We start from the raw sequence: 9,069 nt of genomic DNA, 5'->3' as shown, positions 1-9,069 counted from the left end.
AGTAGCCAAAACAATCTTGAGAATAAACAAAGCTGGTATATTTCTCCCTGATTTCAAACTACACTACAAAACTACAGTAACCAAAACAGTATGGCATTAGTATAAAAACAGACATACAGATCAGTGGAGCAGAAATGAAAGCCTAGAATTAAACCCACACATATGTGGACAATTGATTTATGACATAGGATCTAAGAATATACACAGAGAAAGAACAGTCTCTTCAATAAATGGTGCTGAGAAACTGGACATTCTCACGCAAAAGAATGAAATTAGAACTATCTTGCTCCAAACACAAAAATTAACTCGAAATGGATGAAAGACTTGCATGTAAGTCCTGACACCATAAGATTTCTAAAGAAAAATAAAAGCAGTAACTTTCTGGACATCAGTCTTAGCAAAACTTGCGTGGATGTGACTCCAAAAGCAAAGGAAGCAAGAGCAAAAGATGAATGGAACTACATCAAACTAAAATGCTTCTACACGGCAAAAGAAACCATCACAAACCAAAACACAAAACAGTAACCAAAACACACAAAAAAGTGTCTTCTACTTAATGGGAGAAGACACTTGAAAATTATATATCCAACAAGGGATTCATATTCAAAATAAATACAACTCAACAACAAAAAAAGCAAACAACCCAATTAAAAAATAGGCAGAGAAATTGAATAGACATTTTTACAAAGAGACATACATATGGCTAACAGGCACATGAAAAGATGTTCAACATCACTAATTATCAGGGAAATACAAATCAAAACCACAATAAGATAACATCTCACACCAGTTAGCATATCTACTATCAAAACACAAGCTACCACAAGTTTTGGCAATGTTGTAGAGAGAAGAGAACCCCCATCCACTGCTGATGGGAATGTAAATTGGTGGAGCCACCATGGAAAATGGGATGGAAATTCCTCAAAAAATTAAAGATAAAACTATATATGATCCAGCAATTCTGCTTCTGGGTATTCATCTGAAGAATACAAGGACACTTATTCGAAAAGATAAATGCACCTTTATGTTCACTGCAGTGAAATGTGAAGAACTTAAATGCCCACTTAAATGAACGGGCAAAGGAGATGTGGTGTAGATAGACAACAGAATACTACTCAGTCCTAAAAGACAATGAAATCTCGCCATGTGGGACAACACAGATGAACTCTGAAGGTGTTATGCTAAGTATAGTAAGTCACATGGAGAAAGGCAAATACCATAGGACATTACCCATATGGTGGAATCTAAAATAACAAACAAAACAAAACAAAAATAAACTTGTAGATATGGAGAACAGACTGGTGGCTACCATACGGGATTCAGATTGGGATGTGGGTGAAATGGGTGAAGGGGGCCAGTTGTATGGTGGTAGACGGTAACTAGACTTTCAGAGGTGATCATTTTGGAGTACACACAGATGCCCAATTATAACGTTGTACACCTGGGGAAAAAATTGGTAACACGTAACATTCTCCTAGCAACCACTAACACATACACTCCTTCCACGAAAGATTTGGTTTTGTGGTTGTATGGTTTTGGATAGTTAGTGTGGTTTTAGGGAAAAGTTATTTAAGGTTTGAGGCTAAAAATTTGGAACTGGGAGCTAAGACAGACCTAAAACCCTCAATCATGCTTTCTAAAAAATGTCTACAGAGGACTGAATTAAAACCTTTGGAGGCCCACACCCTGGAGATACTTTGTTTGGCCCTGATTCCTCCACCCATAGGTGACCGGATATCACAAAGCAAAGTCCTACATATGTGTAAGGAATTCCAACAATGTTCTGACTTCTTTCCCATAATAATCATACTGTTTTTTCTTTTTCTTTTTCATTTTTTTCAACATCAAAGATTAAATTCTTTTCATTCGGGCTTTGTTTGCCCATTGTTTGCTAGTGCCTATATTAAGTTGGGACCAACCACTGTCAAGGGATTACATTAGGTTTATCTGACCTTCAAGTTTCAGAATGAAATTAGAAAGACAATAAATATAAGAGGATAGTTTACAGAATAATCAACTGGGCTCAATTGTTTAGAACAGGATACATGTAATATCCAAAATAGTTTGAAATATAACCAACAAGGTAATATAAGTTCCAGCTACGAAGACAATCTGTTTCTAGCCTTGCTCCTGGGGTTTTAAGCTGATAAGATTACCCATGTGCAATCCTGCCAATAAAAATGGGCTCAGGGCACTCCAATTGATCCCTTTGGTGACACTTGTCTTAAGCCTTCTACCTTTGTTTCTTCCTTGCTTCTTGCTCTCATCTGCTCTACCCAAATTCTGACCTTTGGAGGTTTAGGCTTTTGAATTTAATCAAAGAATTTGTTTCCTGGCTTTTGACCTCAGGATTCAGGGTATACTTGGTATCTAGCCCATCCTGTTCCTTTCCCATATGAAGAAAAAGCATAATATTATAGCTACTATTTAGGGAGTAACTGTCATGTTAGGCTTGCAACAGGCATTTTATAAACATCACATCAACTAATAACCCCAAAAGACTTTACCAATGAGTATTTTCTTAATATTTTATTTATTTATTTGCAAGAGTGAAACAAACGGAGATTGCAAGAGAGAGCATAAGCAGGAAGGAGAAGGAGAAGCAGACTCCCACAGAATGAGGAGCCTAAGATCTCAGGACCCTGAGATCATGACTGGAGCTGAAGGCAGATGCTTAACTGACTGAGGGACCCTGGCATCTCACTGATAAGTACTTTTATCACCTAGTTGTGATTGAAGAAACCGAGGCACTTGAGAAACCTTAGACAGCAAGAGGCCAGGATTTAAGTGCAGATCTCAACCCTATGCTTTTTTTTTTTTTAAGATTTTATTTATTTATTTGACAGAGATCACAAGTAGGCAGAGAGGCAGGCAGAGAGCGGGGGTGGGGGGGGAGGGGAGCAGGGAGAAACAGGCTCCCTGCTGAGCAGAGAGCCAGATGCAGGGCTCCATCCCAGGACCCTGAGATCATGACCTGAGCCGTAGGCAGAGGTTGTAACCCACTGAGCCACCTAGGCGCCCCTCAGCTCTATGCTTTTAACTACCGCTTATAGTATGGCTACATCCATATTTTCATTAAAAATAAATATTTACTGAGTGCCTACTATGTTCCAGGTTCTGTGCTAAAGAATAACTAGACAGATGTGAACAATACAGACAGGGACCCTAATTTCACAGCAACTCTGTTCTCCTTGAGATCATATTGTAAAGCAGCAACAGATAATATGATTCCTGGAAGTGATAATTGCTAAGAAGAAAAACATAAGTTAAAGTGCTGGAGAAGGGCTGGAGAGGTGGATGGCAACATTAGATGAGGAGGATGAACGGAACATTGGAAAGGAACCGGTCACTTGAAAGTCTGGGCTAGGAACATTCCAGGCTGAGGAACATTCCACTCATAGGTGCAGAATAAAGAATGAGGATGCTGTCTTTAAGAAACAGAAAGATGTCTGGTGTCACTGAGCTTAGTGACCCAGGTGAGGACTTGGGGAGATATATGGGAGAGATGAAAATGGTTTGCAGAGCCAAGTCCTACAGGGCCTAGCTGCCAAGGCTAAGAGCACTCAATCCTACATGCAATGGGAACCACATTTGAAGGAGGGAAGTGACACAGTACAACGTAGTTTTTTAAAGCACAGATGATGCGCCATTTTTAAAAATGAATATGGAGAGAGAGAGACTAGAAAGGCATTGAATGCATAAGGGACTCCAAAAGGCCAAGGGACAAAAACCCTAAAAGCAAATGGATTTTCTGCACCCTCTTCAATCAGTTCTATACCAGGAAATATGCAGTTCATGGGAAATGTAGCACCAGATTTTAATTTACCATATTTAATTATATTTATGAGTGTAATCTCTTCAGGTTGGGGATATCCTCTCAAGGTGAAATGTCCTCTCTTGTATTGGCAACTGTAAAACTATGGTTTCAAAATTCAAGATAGCCCCCACAATAAATTCCAGCCTCTATTGTTTCTTTTTTTTTTCCTTAATAATTTGTGGTCCTGTTTTGTTTTTGTTTTTAGATTTTATCTGTTTGACAGACAGATCACAAGTAGGCAGAGAGGCAGCCAGAGAGAGAGGAGGAAGCAGGCTCCCTGCTGACCAGAGAGCCTGTCGCGGGGCTCCATCCCAGGACCCTGGGATCACGACCTGAGCTGAAGGCAGAGGCTTTAACCCACTGAGCCACCCAGGCGCCCCGCCTCTACTGTTTCTATTCACAAAGCATGCTATAGGTGGAAAATGAATACATGATCACCATAAAATAATTTTATTAAGTGCTGCACATTGAGAAAGAGAAACATAGAGAAGCCTACAATCAAGGACTTGTCTTCTCTTATGGACGGAAAAAAGATGGTGCCACTTGTACAAAATGTATCTGGACAGACATTATAGCAATGTATTTTATCATCCAGTGTTTTCTTTTGTAATAAAGCCCAGAAGGCACAGTACTGTAAAAATAAAAACTTTACAAATTGAGACTTTATTAATAAGAAAATTAAATAAAATTTTTTCATAATCCATGGAATTTGGTTATATAATTTACAAGTCACAATGATAGGACTACAGATAAATTTCCAAATTCCTTTCAGAAATATTCCATTCCACCCGACTGCAACTTTCCAAGTTTGAGATAGGGAAAATATCCAAGTTAGATGAGATTATAATCAAATTTTAGCATTTTCTTCCTTTAATTCATAGGCCATAAAATCTAATATTAACCAGCTTATCAGGAATATCATGAGAAATACAGCTAACAAATTTAAAATCTGGAGTCTAGAGCCAGAAATTCAAATACAGGCAGAAAACACAAGAAATAAGGTGAGTTCCAGAATAAATATAAGTGTCCTAGAAGTAACAAAGAAAAAATACTCAGCGTATTTTAACAACTAAACTTCAGGGTAACTTCATGCCCCTGGGAAAAAGAAAATCTTTATTTTCTCATAAAAGAATAAAGAACACACTCATTTTGAGAACCATAAAAGCTGTAACTAAGGAAAGGCCATCTGGGCAACAAGATTATCTTTACAATACACTCTTCACTATTTTATTTGGTCCTATTTTATGTACCTCAGGAAATTAGGTTTCCATCACTCTTGAATATTTTCTACCAAACTATTAGATATTATTGCTAAGTAGTAACCAATAATCCCCACCAAGTGGTTTAAAGGACTCTGCCGGCCTGTGTCTTACTGATATTTTTATTTTTTTTTTTTTCATTAAGACTGTATTACCAAAATAATATTATTTTGTGAAGGTTAAAGTTCTAATTAGGAAAATAGGAGCTGGCAGTGACTTAGTGCAGAGTTAAGTTCTGAGACCCCCCCCCAAGGTGAAAAATAAAATAAATAATATAAAAATAAAATAATCTCTAAGGTCTCCTCTCAACCTTTATTAATTGCAAAGGAAACAAATTTCTAAGAAAGAATGATCCCTTTTCCTTCATAGGCACCCTTTCAGGTAGGGGTTTTTGGGGAATTAAAACACCCTGGCCTGCCAGACACGTGTGTCTGGACACAGTGAGGCATAGTCCAACGTGTCTTACTTTCTCTAACTCATACTTGCAAAGAAAACGACATTCTCACCCAGGTCACTCTACAGTAGCATATCACAGTGAAAAGTACTCAGAATGACAAGTCAGAAGGTTTGGAATCTAGTCTTTGCCAGGATCCGGGGCTTTGACCACAGGCAGGTCCTGTGGTAGGTAGACCAAGCCTCAGCCTCTTTATTCACGCAAGGAGCTGTGTCAAGCCTCCCTTGACTCTCCAAATGCTATGGTGTCATGATACTCAGCTAAGAGAACAGAACTAAACAGACAGTCCTCCTACTAACGACATGCTGATATCAATCGTTACACAATGTTGTGGTGAGCAACCGAAAATTTATAAATTCATCCTGCAGATAAACATGTTAAGTCTTAGAGCAGGGAGAAGGGAAGTCACTGAGAGCTTGAAAAAAATAGGGCAAACCTTTCTTGGGTGTAAGCAGTAAGAAGAGTCTGACTGTGTTTTCATATTATTTCAAACCTCAGGTTCTGTGAGTACATTCCATTCTAAAAGAAAAGTCAACTAATTTAAAGAAGACAGGGGAGTATGACTCTTATGAGCTGGAGTAATTCTAGAGTTGCAGGGTAAGTAACACCCCTAAGTAGACCCCAGACTACTTCTATTTGGCAAGTTTAATCTCCTCTGCCAAATCCCATAGTAAATTAAGAAGGTCTTCTTATTTATCTTGAAATTACAGAACGATCACAGGACAGAAAAGAGAAGAAAGATATTTTTTAAAGGTGTTGGATAGGACGCCTGAGTGGCTCAGTTGGTTTAGCGTCATCTGCTTTCAGCTCATGCATTCAGGTCATGACTCCAGGGTCCTGGGATGGAGACCCACATAGGGCTCCCTGCTCAGCAGGGAGTCTGCTTCTCCCTCTACCCCTCCTCCCTGCTCATGATCTCTCTCTCTCTCTTTCAAATAAATATATAAGTAAATAAAATTTGAAAAGTTGCTGGAAAATCCATACCCTGAATAGGTATTCTCTGATTAGAAGTTGGTTTTTATTTGTTTTGTTTTGTTTTGTTTTCAAGAGCAGGGTTTTGGGTTCTAATGAATTATTTTACCCCTGGTTATGTAAATCAGTGTTTCCAAACATTTCTGATAGACAGTCCATCAGTTAAAAATGTTCTGTATAGGGGCGCCTGGGTGGCTCAGTGGATTAAGCCGCTGCCTTCGGCTCAGGTCATGATCTCAGGGTCCTGGGATCGAGCCCCGCATCGGGCTCTCTGCTCCGCAGGGAGCCTGCTTCCTCCTCTCTCTCTGCCTGCCTCTCTGCCTACTTGTGACCTCTCTCTCTGTCAAATAAATAAATAAAATCTTTAAAAAAAAAATGTTCTGTATATATCCCCAATATTTATTCATCTATTAATTTATTAATAAGATGTATTGCATATGCCATTATGCATTATAAAAACATAAACACAAATAGAATTGTTAAAAATCAATGATGAACTAGATCATATTTGTTATTTTCTTACTAAGTCACAGTGCTTCACATTATTAGCCTATGTCTCAAAGTGTAATATATACTCAAGGTAAGGCTCATTGGTAATAAAATTAGATACAAATCCGTATTTCATATGTCTTCTTAATCATTTCATTGAGAGGCAGAAGCCGACTTCTGGTAAGACTGAATTAAGTAAATCATCAACATTTTTAACCTCCCATTATGGCAAAGAATTCTTACTACAGTCAGAAAAGCTTCAATTCCATCAATTTCCTGTTATTTGTTTATGCTTGTACTATTAGCATTATCTTCTTTACTGAAATCCTTTTAAGACACTTTTCTATTTTGTGACTGCTGGTTTGGTTAATACTGAATAATTAAACCCTTAATTCCTTAAGTGAACACATATAAAATCAGTAAGATACAACACAATGGAAATGAAAAAAAAAAAAAAAAAAGAGTAAGGATCACATGTTAGCCCCTCCATGCTGTGGGATCTCCCAGTATTTCCTCAAAATACCTCTGCTAGGGAGCACAGGAGACCACCTGACCTATCAGCAACTAAGGTAGCCAGTATCAATCTGTATGTTATATATTTGCAAAAGCTTAGGGCTTTTTTTTTTTTTTTAACTGAAAAAAAGGAAGTTTAAGTTTACTGCCCACAGCCTATTTTGGAGGTGAAAGGTAGAAGCAACTGTGGTAGGTAAGGAAAGCTATTATCGGAAATATCTGATGCTTTGCTTGAATATCAATGGGCCATGACTATGTTCTAGGCACACCATAACATAAGAGCCCTTCCCTGGACCAGCAGAAAGTTTTATGGAGTTTAGAGGATGTGCTCTCTTGAAACAGCATTTTTCACCATAGTGATCATGACCAGACCATCCTTACTCCTATGAGCTTCAGTCATTCATGACCTCAGAAACAAACAAAGCTGTACAAAGCTGTATTTAATGTTTACATTAAATACTTACTCTATTCTTGGTTCCAGATAAGATTAATCTTCAAGCCTCAGTTATTCCAGGAGATCCCGCAAAGTTTGTTAATTGTCTGAAGATCACACCATCACACCATTTCATGCATTAGTGATCTTGAAATGATTGGCTATAATGTATGAGTATATATTGTATCTAAACTCTTTCTTTTACATTGTATGTAATTTATCTTAGTTGGCTAAAGCTGCCATAACAAAATACCATAGATGGAATGGCTTAAACAACAGACATTTTTTTCTCACAGTTCTAGAAGTTGGGGAGTCTAAGATCAAGGTGTCTGTGGGCTTGGTTCCTGGTGAGAACTCTTTTTATGGTTTGCAGTTGCCATCTCTGGGTGCTCACATGGCTTTTCCTCTGTACTACAGTGAACTCTCCAGTGTCTCTTCTTAAAAAGACACTAATCCTATCAGATCAGGGCCCTTCACTTATGACCTCATTTAACCTTAATTACTTCCATAAAGTATTTCCAAGTTTGATCACATTGGAGATTAGAGCTTCAACATACTAATTTTGGGGGGACACATTCAGTCTGTAACATAATTCATATGCTTTTTAAAAAAAAGATTATATCTATTTGAGAGAGAGAGAGCATGAGCGGGGGAGTGGGAGAGGGAGAAGCAGACTTCCCACTGAGCAGGGAGCCCACGCGAGGCTCAGTCCCAGGACCTTGAGATTATGACCTGAGCCGAAGGCAGACACTTAACCCACTGAACCACCCAGCTCCCCCAATTTATATGCTTTCTTTCCAAATATTTATTTTGTATCTTCTATATGCATGACACTATAACCAAGTTGTTCTCATTCTAAAGGAGAGACAACAAACAATAAATGTGTGCATGTATATGTGTGAAAATTATATTATAAGGAAAACTCAAGTAGAATAAAGAGTGAGAGGGTTGCAAGAGGAGACTATTTTAGAATAGGTGGTCAGGGATTACCTCTCTTGATAGGAGCATGAGGGAGCAAATATATGTTACTGAGGAGCATGCCTCAGTAGAATATTGAGAGGAAGAGTCCAGGCTCGAAGACCAAAAGGCAGGAGCCTGAGGAATGAGAGAATAGCAGAAAGACTAGAGAGGG

This window comes from Meles meles, chromosome 13 (genome assembly GCF_922984935.1).
Source record: "Meles meles chromosome 13, mMelMel3.1 paternal haplotype, whole genome shotgun sequence".
In the NCBI taxonomy this organism is placed as follows: domain Eukaryota; kingdom Metazoa; phylum Chordata; class Mammalia; order Carnivora; family Mustelidae; genus Meles; species Meles meles.
This window is presented reverse-complemented; position numbering follows the sequence as displayed.